Source organism: Corvus brachyrhynchos, unplaced genomic scaffold (genome assembly GCF_000691975.1).
Source record: "Corvus brachyrhynchos isolate BGI_N302 unplaced genomic scaffold, ASM69197v1 scaffold126, whole genome shotgun sequence".
Lineage (NCBI taxonomy): Eukaryota > Metazoa > Chordata > Aves > Passeriformes > Corvidae > Corvus > Corvus brachyrhynchos.
In genome coordinates, this window is record NW_008239283.1 from 7,031,081 (window position 1) to 7,042,965 (window position 11,885).

General features: G+C 49.1%; 1 protein-coding gene across 5 annotated transcripts in view; it reads left to right on the forward strand.

The window, feature by feature from the left end:
- HEG1 (heart development protein with EGF like domains 1) overlaps window positions 1-11,885 on the forward strand; it is a 49,126-nt gene that overhangs the window by 3,226 nt on the left and 34,015 nt on the right. For 4 of the 5 annotated variants that reach the window (XM_017740195.1, XM_017740196.1, XM_017740198.1 and 1 more), the window contains exon 1: window positions 7-33. The exons of the other annotated variant lie outside the window; for it this stretch is intronic. The gene's annotated coding sequence lies outside the window, so the exon portion shown is untranslated. Of the gene's footprint in view, window positions 1-6; window positions 34-11,885 lie in introns of those variants that run through there. 5 annotated transcript variants of the gene reach the window in all.

Genomic DNA, 11,885 nt, shown 5'->3' on the forward strand with positions numbered 1-11,885 from the left:
CGCCCCCCGCCGCGGGACACGCCGGCAGCCCGGGTGAGTGCCCCGCGATGGGGATAAGGGTAGGGACGGGATTTCACCCCGGCAGCGGTCGTGGTGCGGCGGAGAGTGCGCGGGGTGCACATCGTACGGGTCTCCTGTGGCGTGGGACCCCGCACACTCCCCACCGCATCGCGACCGTGGGCTGCTGAGCATCCCGACATCACCCAGAGCCGCTTCAGCTGCGAAGTGTAACACTCCCCCCGCAATTCCTTCCCTTTTTAACCTTGCCCAGCTCGTGCTACAGGCAACTGCTTCAGGGGGTGAAGGTTTGGGATGGGAATGGTGGGTGGGAAAGTGTAAACACGTTGTAGCTGTGTGGACTGACTGGAAGGTGGAAGCAGTGGGAACTTTGCAGACGAGCTTGAGAAAGGCTTTGGGGGGCACCAGGAGTACTATCCACACGTGTCTACCTATCCAGGGGGGAAATTGGTGGCTCCTGTATCTTTGGCATCTGGGTGGCTTCCTGCTTGTTTTCAGAAATGCTCTCATCTCACCTTAGGTACTGACCCCCATCAGATGTGGGGACAGATGCTATTAGGTCTCTCTAAACACCCCCTCTCTCTGCATAGCCTACAGACTGTCAGATTAGCCATGTATAAAGTCACATTTTTGTGGCTTGCATGCCACATCTACAGTGCTGGTATCAAGAGCAATGCCTAGTTTTGTGCTTTACAAATTGTGCTGAATTTGGTTTCAGCACAGGATAAACCTTGTTTTTCCCAGAACAAGCAGGGACCTTTCAAGTGCCATTCAGTAAACTGGCTCACTTACTCACCAAAGAAGGCACATAGCTCTAAGGATGACTAATTCTCAATGAGTTTGGAAAGCATTGGGTGTCTGCAGGTGGTATAAGGAATCCAATATGTCAAATTAGTCCTGTGTAGGTTTTAAGTGGGTTTTAGGATTCATTGCCTGCCTGAGCTGGACTGTCAAATTTCATCTTTTAATTTCTGATGAGGAGAGAACATCGTGCTTTGGAACTTGGGGTTAAGTTTAGTTGCATGGAGCTGTAAAATTTCAGGAAATGTGACAAAACTACATTTATAACATTTTAGTTTTTTTTCACAAGCCCAAGGCGTGCCTTCGTAGGATGTATCCACACTAGACCAAATGTATAGCTGGGGATATCAGCTGGAATGTACCCTGCAGTGGATTAGAAAGCTCCTAACTAGCAGTGCTTGTGTGAGAGCAGCTTTGTGACTAGGATACTGCATGGAAATGAAGGAGATTTGGGTCTGTTCCCAGCTCAGCCACTTTGTGCCACTCCAAGTATCGGTTTGCCCTCCAAACTGGGAGAGAATATTGCTGTCTTACCTGCTACCAACCTTGTGAAGATAAAATCTGCAACTTGCCAGAGAAGTGCTCACCTATTACTTGACGAAAGCTGCGCAAATTCCTTGGCGGACAGAAAAAAAGTATTTAATTTCATCTCAGCTTTCGGTCTGGCATCTTTTCCTGTGACCTTGATGACTCCTGAGAGTTAGTGGAGGAATGCATTTCCTTTGTTAAGAGTCTGAAAAGCTCGGACTATCTGTCCACATGCTGGAAAAGCCATTTGTCAGGCCACCAGTGTCTGGATGCCCATCTCGGCAGTGGAGGGTTTGCTTGGTGCAGCCAGTGTTCAGCAGCTACAGGTGCTTGTGAATTATGTCAGCCCCAGCCAGAAGGAACAGGGGATGCATCGTGAAGGAGTGATAAATAGCCCAGCAGTAGCTCGCTCCCCAGCAAACGGCATCATGAATTACACTGGGTCGTGACAGCTGTGATTCACTCGCTGTTACCTCCAGCTCTATGCCTGTCAGTCAAGGGAATTGTCTGGCGTCATGGGAGCAGGCTGGGGGGATCTCCTGAATTGCTCTCAGGTTGAGTTGTAGACTCCTAAGAAATCCCTGTTTGTGTCACCGCTGCTCCTGCCCCTCGGAGGCATTTCCCACCTTTGAAAATGCTTGCTTGAAGCTGGGGGAGCATTTCTTGCCAGCCCATCACCCCAGCGCTACCAGGAAATGAAGATTACATCTCCCTTTGCAGCAGTCTGAGGCTGGGCGGCAAAAGCCCTTTCTCAGGCAGGGCTTAGTGAGCAGATGGTGAGGCAGTGGGTGTAGAAATGTGGCTTTTGAGTCTCTCACAAAGCGTGGGGCAAGGGAGCGGTGCAGGAGCAGGGCTGCCCTTGGAGCCTCACTGCCTTCCTGGCCAGCTTGTGCCTCAGCCTGCATCTGCCACCCTCCCTGCCAGACCCTCTGTGGGCTTGTCTGCTGGAGAGATGAGGACAGATGGCTTTAGCCTGTGTTTAAAATATGGTCTGAACCCAAGGAGAGTAACACAGAAAAAAAAAAAATAGGTGAAGTAGGAGGCAAGGAAGCTGGTGACAGTAAAGTTAAAGCATTATCAAATTCCTCCATGAAATCTTTTCTGGCAGCTACTTCACATGGGCACCGAGTGAGCTGAAGGGCACTGTCTGCCACCAGCCTGGGTCAGGTCAGGGTTTGGTTACAAGCTCTGTCCTCCTGCAGGTCTTGGTATTTTAATTTATATTATTTAATTATATAATATTGTATATTCCCATCTGTGAAATGGGAATAATTCCAGTGACACCACAGGGACAGCAGAGGTAGCACTGAGCCCCTGACAAAGTCACTATGGCTGGGGTCTCCCTGTTTCTGCCATGTCCCTTTTCCTGCTACTTCTACCCACACAGGTGCTCTGCCATGGTGCCCAGCACAGCACGGAGCTGCTGGCAATGGGCTTTCCCTGAGAAGCTGATCTACTTTTCTGCCATCTGTGTCTGTCCTTCTGTCCCTGTTCCCTCTCTCCCATGGCAGGTGCCACCTTTCTCTGTGGCTTCCCTGGTGGGAGCCCTGGAAATGAGGAATGAAATCACCTGGGAAGGAAGCAGCTTTAGTCACAGCAGAGATTTAGGCTGGCTGCTGGGAGAAAGTTTCTAAAACTCTTAGAGTGGCTGAACAGTCTGTATTTATTTATGTATATTTTTAACTTTCTGCCTGAAACTTTCTGTGTGAGGAAGAAGCAAAGTTAGGAGCAAGGGAAGAAGATGCTGAGGATGCTTGTTTGCACAAAGGTATGGTGTTGCCTCCAAACCTGCCTCACATTTTGCAGTATGTATTTTGTGGCTCCTGGGGGCAGAAGCCTGGCTCTCCCTATGGCCACACTGATGCAGAGAGGTGTAAGATGCTGCTCTCTAGCTTTGATGCAACTTCAGGTGACTGTGGGTGGTGCAGGAAGAATGCTTCCTCCCCCTGTGGTGCAGGGACAAGGAAAGATTGCCTCCAGCGCCTCCACGTCACTATCAAAAGGCTGCAGGGTTTTCCTGTCTCGGGCATCTTTGCTGCTCCTCTGTGAGCTGTAAGTGGATTTGGTTGGTGTGCTGTGAACATGAAGTCCCGGGGGTTGTATGGATTTAGCTCTGCTCCTTTGGGGTACATAATTTAAAGCAAAAAAGAAACGAGAAGGAAGAAAAGGCATTTCAGAAAGGAAAGAAGATTGGAGATCAGCTTTCCTGCCTGTTCCCCATCCCAAGCCCTGGAAGGTAGCAGGGGTCATGCACTGACCAGCTGGGTTCGCATCAATCTGTGGAAGCACTTTATGTGATATATAAGTGCTAAATGAATATAGTCTGGGAGCTAATTGTGTGACCTGGCTGGCAGGGAGCACACAGGGATGTGTATTGATTGACACCGCCCTGCGCGGTGACCGCGCGTGCGGAGCTGTGAGCAGGGCAGCGGGTAAGGGGGGAGCTGCTGTAGCTGAAGCTCATTATTGGGCTCTCCACAAAGTCTGATTTCCCAGTACCAAACCACCAGCACCAGCCTGTGCCCATTCAGCACGTGTTGGCAGCATGCTCTGCTCCAGCAGCCATCACCACTTGGGAAGGATAATTTAACTTGCTCTGTTTACTTGTGGCTAGGGGGACGAGGGAGATGGGCTATTGCTGCCATGTTTGCAGGGGCTGATGCCAGCCTTGCTGCTGCAGGGATGCCTTCCTCAGCAAATACTTTTTTCAGTATCAAAAGTTGCAGATGTTGATCTGTTTAGAGGAGGATGGAGTTTCTGGGACAACTTGTTTCCTTCACCTGCTCTTACAGATACCAATTTTTGGGCTGGCAGTCAGAAACCCTCTGTGACTGAACTGTCAAGCTGTTGTGTGTGCTCCATCCTCCATTCTCCCCATCCTGCTCATCTGCAGGGAGCATGTCACAGCTGCTGAGACTGACAGCTCCATCACCATCACATCTCTCAGAGGTGGCAGAGGATTTTGCTCATTTAGCAGAGGGGTTACGATGCCAGGTTAGAAAAGCTGTTGGTTTTGATGGCTGTAGTGAAAATGAATGGATGCTGCTGACTGTGCCTGTGCATCCAAAATGTAAACCATGAAACTTGGTAGCATCAGTCTGGTTGTGTTGGTTTTAATGAGGCATTCATCCATGATAATAAAATAACCCCAACAGAATAAAGAACTATTTCAATTAACAAGCTAATCAAGCCAATAAAACCTGTCAGCACAGCGATAGAGTTTCAGTGCTGTGGTGTAGAGATTAAGGCACCACTAACGTCCGCAGCTCTTCTGGAGCTGCTTCCAGAGGGACCTCCTGGCTGGCACTGTGGGTTCCCCATCAATGGGAGCTGTGTGCCATTTCCAAAATAAGGATAGCTATGGAGTGGCAGGGTGCAGCTGTGGCTGAGCCTGCTGACTTTTTGCAGCACAGAAACACTGCCTTTCTGCCTCTGCGCCCAGTCCAGCCACCTGGGGTGCTCCAGGCAGGGCTGCAACCCCTGAAACACCCCCAGAGAGATGATCTGGAGCTGGATGGATTGTAGACAGCCAGTGTAAACCCTCTGGATTCTGGCTTTCTTTCCTCACATAGTTTCAGGAGAGTTTCTCTGGTATGGAGGGGTGAGAATTGTCTGGGGGTGTCAGGATATCTCTGGGCAGACAAACAGCACTGCTAAAACCTGGGCTGATCCTCTCAGATGTGCACAGAGCTTCTCTGGAAAGGGGCAAGGCCAGATCCTGGCACCTGCTCTGGTGTCTTTCTGCTGTTGAAATGGTGCAAAGAAGCACTGGGGCAGTTTGACCAGCTGGAGTGTCAGAAGGTGCTCCACGCAAATCAAAGGTTGGTTGTTCAGAATATTCCCTTGAAAATGTTCAATACTAAATCCATAGTCTGTAGCTTGTGAGCGAACTCGTCACGAGGCCTGAATACCCCAACCACAGGCCCTGTTATTTACATTCAATTGAAGATGTAGGTCATACAATAGGTTTTTTCTCTTTCCTGAATGACTGAGCACAGAAGGCAGAATCCAATTTTCAGTGGCAGCTGACCTGATTAGAAATTCAACTTTTTATTTCTTTGAGCAATTTTTGCAACATTTGCATTGTAATTTGCTGTTTCTGTAAATACGAGAGGTTCATTTGCTGGGATATTCATCCAGAGGAGATGCAAGAGGGCTACGAGCACAGGCTTGGTGAAAGAATGAAGTCTGTGGGTGCCTCTCAGGAGAAAATGGTTTTGTCACATCTGGCAGCTCTTCTCTCTCACCGTTTTCTGCATACATGCAGCTGATGTGTGTGCACCCATCACCATATATTTTTTAATGCCCAGGTGTTATATATATAACATCCTGCTGCTTCAGCAAGGGGCACAGTTCATGCAGAGTCTGCGTTCATCCTTTCAGGCTGAAATCATTCACATCTGAGGACAAGGAGAGAACTTTCCCACCCAAAAGGGAAATGATGTTGCATTACTGAGCGACCAGCCCAAGTAATAATATAATCTTAGAAAAATGCAGTTCCCTTGAGTAAAGGAAGCTCTGTAAACTTCAGCTCCTCCAAGCTGTTAGTGTAGCTGTTGCTTGTGCTGTAGTAACGCTGCTGTCAGACCCAGTTTACTGAAGTGCTCTGGAGAGAACAGGGGATAAAGGGAATAGGAACTGGTTCTTGTATAAAATGAGGACCTCTTGTAGGATCTGAATACCATGAGGTATATAATACAGGTTTTAGGACCTTGGGTTACATCCCTTATTTGCTGTTAATTTGGTTTTTTTTATCTTGGCTGGGTCCTGGAGAGGGTGATGGCCACTCATGGTCATGAAGACTTGGAGAAGGGGTAGGCAGAGCCAGGGTGAGCAGAGGGATCAGCTGGAGGAAGGTAAAATGATGCAAGGTTTCCACTCACTGGGGTCAAAAGCCTGGCTGTATAAAACCAGGGGAGAAAGAGGCTCATTTTCAGAGCTGTCGGTGTATGGGCAAACCCATGGGAGAGAGACATTTGAGAAAGTTACTCTGTGAGTAATACCTGTAGTTTGCTCTCTTCTGCTCGCCACAGGGTGGGTGGCATTAGTGTGTGATGTGGTTTATTTGGGGCTCTGTGGGTGCTGAGTGTGTACAGGTCTCAGGGCCAGGGCATGGACCGAGCCATGGGGGTCCCCCTTGCTCTGGGTGCAGCAGCTCCCCAAGCTGGACACACACTGGAATCTACTAAAATGCTGGTCTTCACAAAACCTGTAGGAACCTGCTGTCTTGGAGGTCTCTGCCTTCCAGGCTAATTTGTTTTAATGTATGAGAACAAACAAAGCTGTCTCAAGAGCTTCATTCCTTCAGAAACCAGTATGAAATGCATCAGCTATAAAAATATAATTTTAAAAGTGCCTGAAATGCAAAACTAGGGTGTAATAACCTACAAACTGTTGCTGCTCCTGTTCTGCTGTCCCCATCCCTCTGTGGCTTTGGATGGAGCTATTTCCAGCTGCCTGTCCTCTGTGCAGGCAGGGCGGTTGAGGAGGGTCATATCTGCTTTTGCATCTGCCATGCCCTTGACTTGGAGTCATTTGATAAATAGGTTTGCAGTTGGTCACTTAAGCATCTCCCAAGCTGCAGTCAGCATCTCAGCTGTGGGCGAGGGAGCACTACTGCCAAAAGTCAGGATCTGTGTCAAGAGCCTCCTAAGATTTGGCTGTCTTTCCTTAAAACCCCAACTCCTGGAGTTGTCATTACAGGAGAATCACTTAGAGGGGTAGAAAAAGAGCTTCTGGCTGTTGAGGTGGTAGACAAAAAAGCCTGGAAAACATTAGCTGCAAATCCAGGAATCATAGAAGAAGCCCAGGTTGGGTGTATTTAAAAATACCACTAGCTCAAAGTTGGTCTCCAGAAGCTTTTGTGTCCAGACAGAAGGGTTGTTTCAGACACCCCGGCTTGGCAGGGCTCTGCCACTGCATCTGCAGAAGTGCAACCCTCTGCATTGTCCTGCTTTGCTAGGGGAAGAGAGGGAACAGGGAGATGTGCAGGGTAACACAGCAGGAACGCCGAGGGCAAACCCTGTTGCTCTCTGCCCAGCTGTCCGAATACCTTGTGCAAGTACCTTGACCTTGGTGGATTGACTCTCCACTGGGAGAAACAAGCTCCATCTGCCTTTTCACTCTGTGCAAGGACATGAAGCTGGGAGGACTTTTAAAATGGCTTCTGCAGCATTCTGACTGTGGTCTGGCTGAGGGTGATGGTGTCACTTGCACTGTGACCAAATGCTGCAGGTCCTTCCCTTTGCCTTGCAGTGTGAGCACCCCATCTTGGGCTTCCAGTTCGGTGCTTGGAAAAAGTCCTCTGGAAGTGCCATGACCTTTGCAGTTCTTTTGCCAAGGCAAACAGGGAGATGTTTGAGGGACCTTTTACACAGTGATTTGATGGCAACAAAGCTCTTGCCACTGAAGTTTGGGAGAAAATAACCTTTTCTTTTTAACTCTGAGATGAAGTCAGTGGGAAAGGAGTGAGGAGGAATTTTAAGTGGTCTGATAGAAAGGCATGCAAACTGTGCACAAAGGGTTAAGTCAGCAGGATTAGCTGTTGTCCCAGGGGTATGGCCCAGGCTGCATTTCCCAGAAGACATCGAGTTGCACACACACATTTAGGGCGTTTTTCTCAGCTATTTTTTAGCACGCTGTGATGGCAAGGTTTTGAAAGCTGTTACAGGATCAGTCTGACCTCTCGCCTCTATAACCAGGCAGACATTGTGGTAATTTCTGCTACCAGAACCACCCTTAGATTCCTGCAAGGTCTCCAGAGCATGGAAGAAATCCTGTGCAGGCATTGTAGACTGATGGACAGGCTTCTTTGGTTTCCGGTAGCAAAGGAGAGCTCTCTTTTTCCTTGAAGAGCATGCTGAAAGGCACTTCTGCATCTGGAGTGACAAGAGGAATTTAGATCTATGGAGCACAATTATTCACATCACTGCTTGTTAGGATGCTGGTGTTAACACCCTTCCTCTTGTGGAAAATCTCTTAAGCCCTGAGGACTGATGTGAAACGTCATGCTCTGGTGAACTTTGCTGAAGCGGGGATGAATCACACTAAGTTTGGCCTCAATATATTATCCAAAAGATACCTTCTGTGACAGCCTAGCGGAGGGTACTGCTGCCCACCCACCCAGGGTGTCAGGATCTATTTTGGGGGGAAGACAGCACTTTTTGGAGAATGCATGAATTGCGGGGTTGATGTGGGAGTTTGGATATTGAGGGTTTTTTCATTTGGTTTTGAGTGCTCTATAAAAGCAAAAGGCAGGTTTGTAAGGGGTCTCAGGCCATCTCCCAAGGCGTCTCAATATATCTCCCCTTGCAAGATCACCCCAGAATGGTAGATAAATATACCACTTTTTTAAAAATGAGAAGGGTTTCACAGCATCTCTGAATAACTGTCCTGCTACATCTGTGCCACTATAGGTAAGAAAACACTTTCTTATCAGGGAAACTGTAGTAGCTGGTAGTTAAACCTTCTGCAAAGAAATACCCCAGACAAGTGTTGGCCAGGTTTGACCCTGCATTACTGGTAAGATCTCACAAACTGACAAGGTAATTTAGCAATTTGGGGAGGAAACACAAAAGGTAACCCTGTCTATTGAACTCGTTTCTGTCCTGTGATGGGAATGATTTCCAGGAGTGGAAGCATCCACAGACCAACTGCGCATGATTTGCTCTCTTGTCAACTGGAATCAAGGACCCTGATTGTGGAGCATAATGCTGCTCTTGTAATTCAGCCTCTATCTTTGTGCTGGAGCTGGGTATAATTGTATCTGTGTCTGGAGGGACAAGGAGAAGGGTTTCAGTGGCTGGTGCTCACAAAGGCATCTTTAGAAACCTCCTTACCCCTGGTACAAGCTTGGTAGGGCTTAAATGAAAATACTCCTGAGTAGCTTTAGATATTTGAATAGTCATCATTGTTTGATTCAGATTTGGTTACAGGACTAACATCCAAATGTTAATTCTTTTTAGGACATTATCAGCTCTTTCAGCAAAAGCAGAAAGGGGATGCAGTATTAGACTGGCAGCCACCCCTGCAGATAAAGGCCCTTTGAAAGGATGTTTCTTAGGAGGGAAACATAATCAGAGAATGCAGAAAATCATGAAGATGGTCTCTTCTTAGGAGCAGGTAGCAAATATGATGCATGAAGAAAGCTAAATGAACCAGGAGGCTTTTAAACTGGGGAATGGGAGTGACAGCAATTTTGTAGCCTCTGAGGACAGTCCCCAGCATGCAGAGATCCTCATAATCCTGTCCTGCAAAGTGCTGGTACACCTGGAGATCGTACGGTGCTGGATAAGCTGTGTCACACTCTGGGTTAAGACTGAAGTTGATGGTCACTTGGTGGCATGGATGTGCCAAGGCAGTTGATGTGAGGTGGCTCTGTGCTGGACAATCTGTGTCTGTGTGTGGGCACATGGGTTTTGGGCACAGATTTCTGTCCTCTCGGTCCTCTGCGCTGCCTGGCTCAGCACAGCATGCCCCTAGGCAATGAGGTAGGATGTGACTTGATCCTGACTCCCTGTGAGCCCTCAGTGACAGCTCAGAGGGTGACAGCCCAGTCCTGCCCTTCTCCAGCACCCATTCCCGCTGCTGACCACATCTGAAAGAAGGTGTCTATTTTTCAGCCTCCCTGCAACTGTGCAGAAAGGCACTGGAAGTGGTAAATCGCTTCCCCCTTTCTCGGAAAGGAAACGTGTGACTGCAGAGGCAGTGGCAGAGCGTGCAGGGTGGCCGGGCGGGACTTCAGTTCCAGCTGCCCCGGGCAGTGCTGCTCCTCTGCTTGTCAGTGGTGACGGGCCCGCCAATGCCAGCGGGGAAGGACCTGGCTCATCCCCTGGAAGAAGGAGGTCCGGCGCCATCCTGAGCGCTGCCACCGCCGCTTCCGGCGGCAGATCGGTGCGGTGTCATCTAGGAAATGCGATTTAGATCATCATCCTTTCGCAGCAGATGGGGGAAGGGACGTGGGGGCCCTTATCTCTTCTGGGGATTCATTTCTCTTTAAGCTGCCTTTTTTTTCCCCCCCTGTTTGCTTTTTTCTCCATCCCTTCACAAGCCTCACTGTCCCTTGCTGAAGGGTAGGTGCCACGAGAGCATCCATGGTTCTCGCTGCCATGGCATCGTGCCCTGCATTCTACTTTCAGCTGGGTGTCAGGCTTGGGCTACCTTCAGTTTTCCCCTGGGATGGGGTTGCATTTTGCTGGTCTGCATGGAGGGAAGGATCCAGTGAGCCTTGCATCTGCATGTCACCAGATGGCATCTACCACTTGGCAGTCTGATGATTCTCCTGCATCCAAGAGGGCTCTTCATCTTTCTCATCCCCACCACATCCTTGAGAAGTTGCTCAGTTCCCAGGCTGGTCATCATCCCTGGTGTGACTGCCAGCCAACAAAGCTCTTTGGCAAGTGCTTAATGTTAGGCACAGGGAATAGTTCCCTGGGGAGCTCTTCTTAAGTACATTGCTGGAGTGAGGATCTGGTCAAGACACCTGGACCAAAGCCCACCTGCATCAGTGAGCAGCATGGCTCGGCCCCCGGCGACCCATGGCAGCCCCTGGCTGCTCCCAGCATCACCTCTCAGCGTTACAGCACCCTTTTCCTACTCCTTCCTCCATTTTCCCAGTATTTATTGTCCCCTCCTGGGTGTGGGAAGCAGGTCCTGGGCTCAGACCACTTTGCAGCAGGGACCTGTGGTTTTGTTTCCAGAGTGGGATGTGAAAATACAATCTTGTTTTCACCTGGGTCTGCAAAGGGCTGAGTCCTCAGCCCCTGTGGCAGATGTCATCTGCTTCACACTGCCTGGCATCACTCTTTGATGGGCATTGAGGTTTCCTGCAAACAAATCTGTGTGTCAGCCCATAGTTCTTGTGGTTTTGAGTAAAATCCCAGATAATTACAAGTACCAATAGTTTGGGGCTTTTTCCTCTGCAAGATCTCTTTAAGTCAAATACAAGTCACTGAACTTACATTGGGAGTATATAAGCTACATGGAGTGACTTTGGTTATCATGAGGTCACACAGAATGAGCTAATGCTCCCTTCTGGCCTGGAAATTAGACTTCTCAGACAGCAAAATTTCATCCTGCAGGTTCTAAGCCTCTAGCACCTTTCCTGACAGGGGAGCCCGAGCCCCAGGTCTGTGCAGTGCTCGGCCCCTCGTAGAGATGCTCACCCCTTATCATCAAAACACAGCCCTGCTTGGGGGCAGGTGTCTTACATTGCCAGTTTAAGTGAACGTGGGCAGCTGCTGGGGAGCCAAAGTCATCTGATGGATTGTGATGCCCGGCTGACATGCAGAGGGCAGTGAATCTCTCCACAGCAGCAGTGAACTTGCTGCCTTGGAAATATTGCCCCCTGTGAGATTTTCACCAGCTGCAAACTTTGCAGACAAATTCCAGGTTGCTGGAGCTATTTGTGTGAGAGGTATGGAGAAAGAGCCACGTTAGAAATGAAGTCGTGTGCTTGCAGAAGCTGACAGCAGCATGGTCCTGTTCCCTCCAGCCTCTCCAGCCTGTTTCTTTCCACTCCACCAGCACTGCACACACAG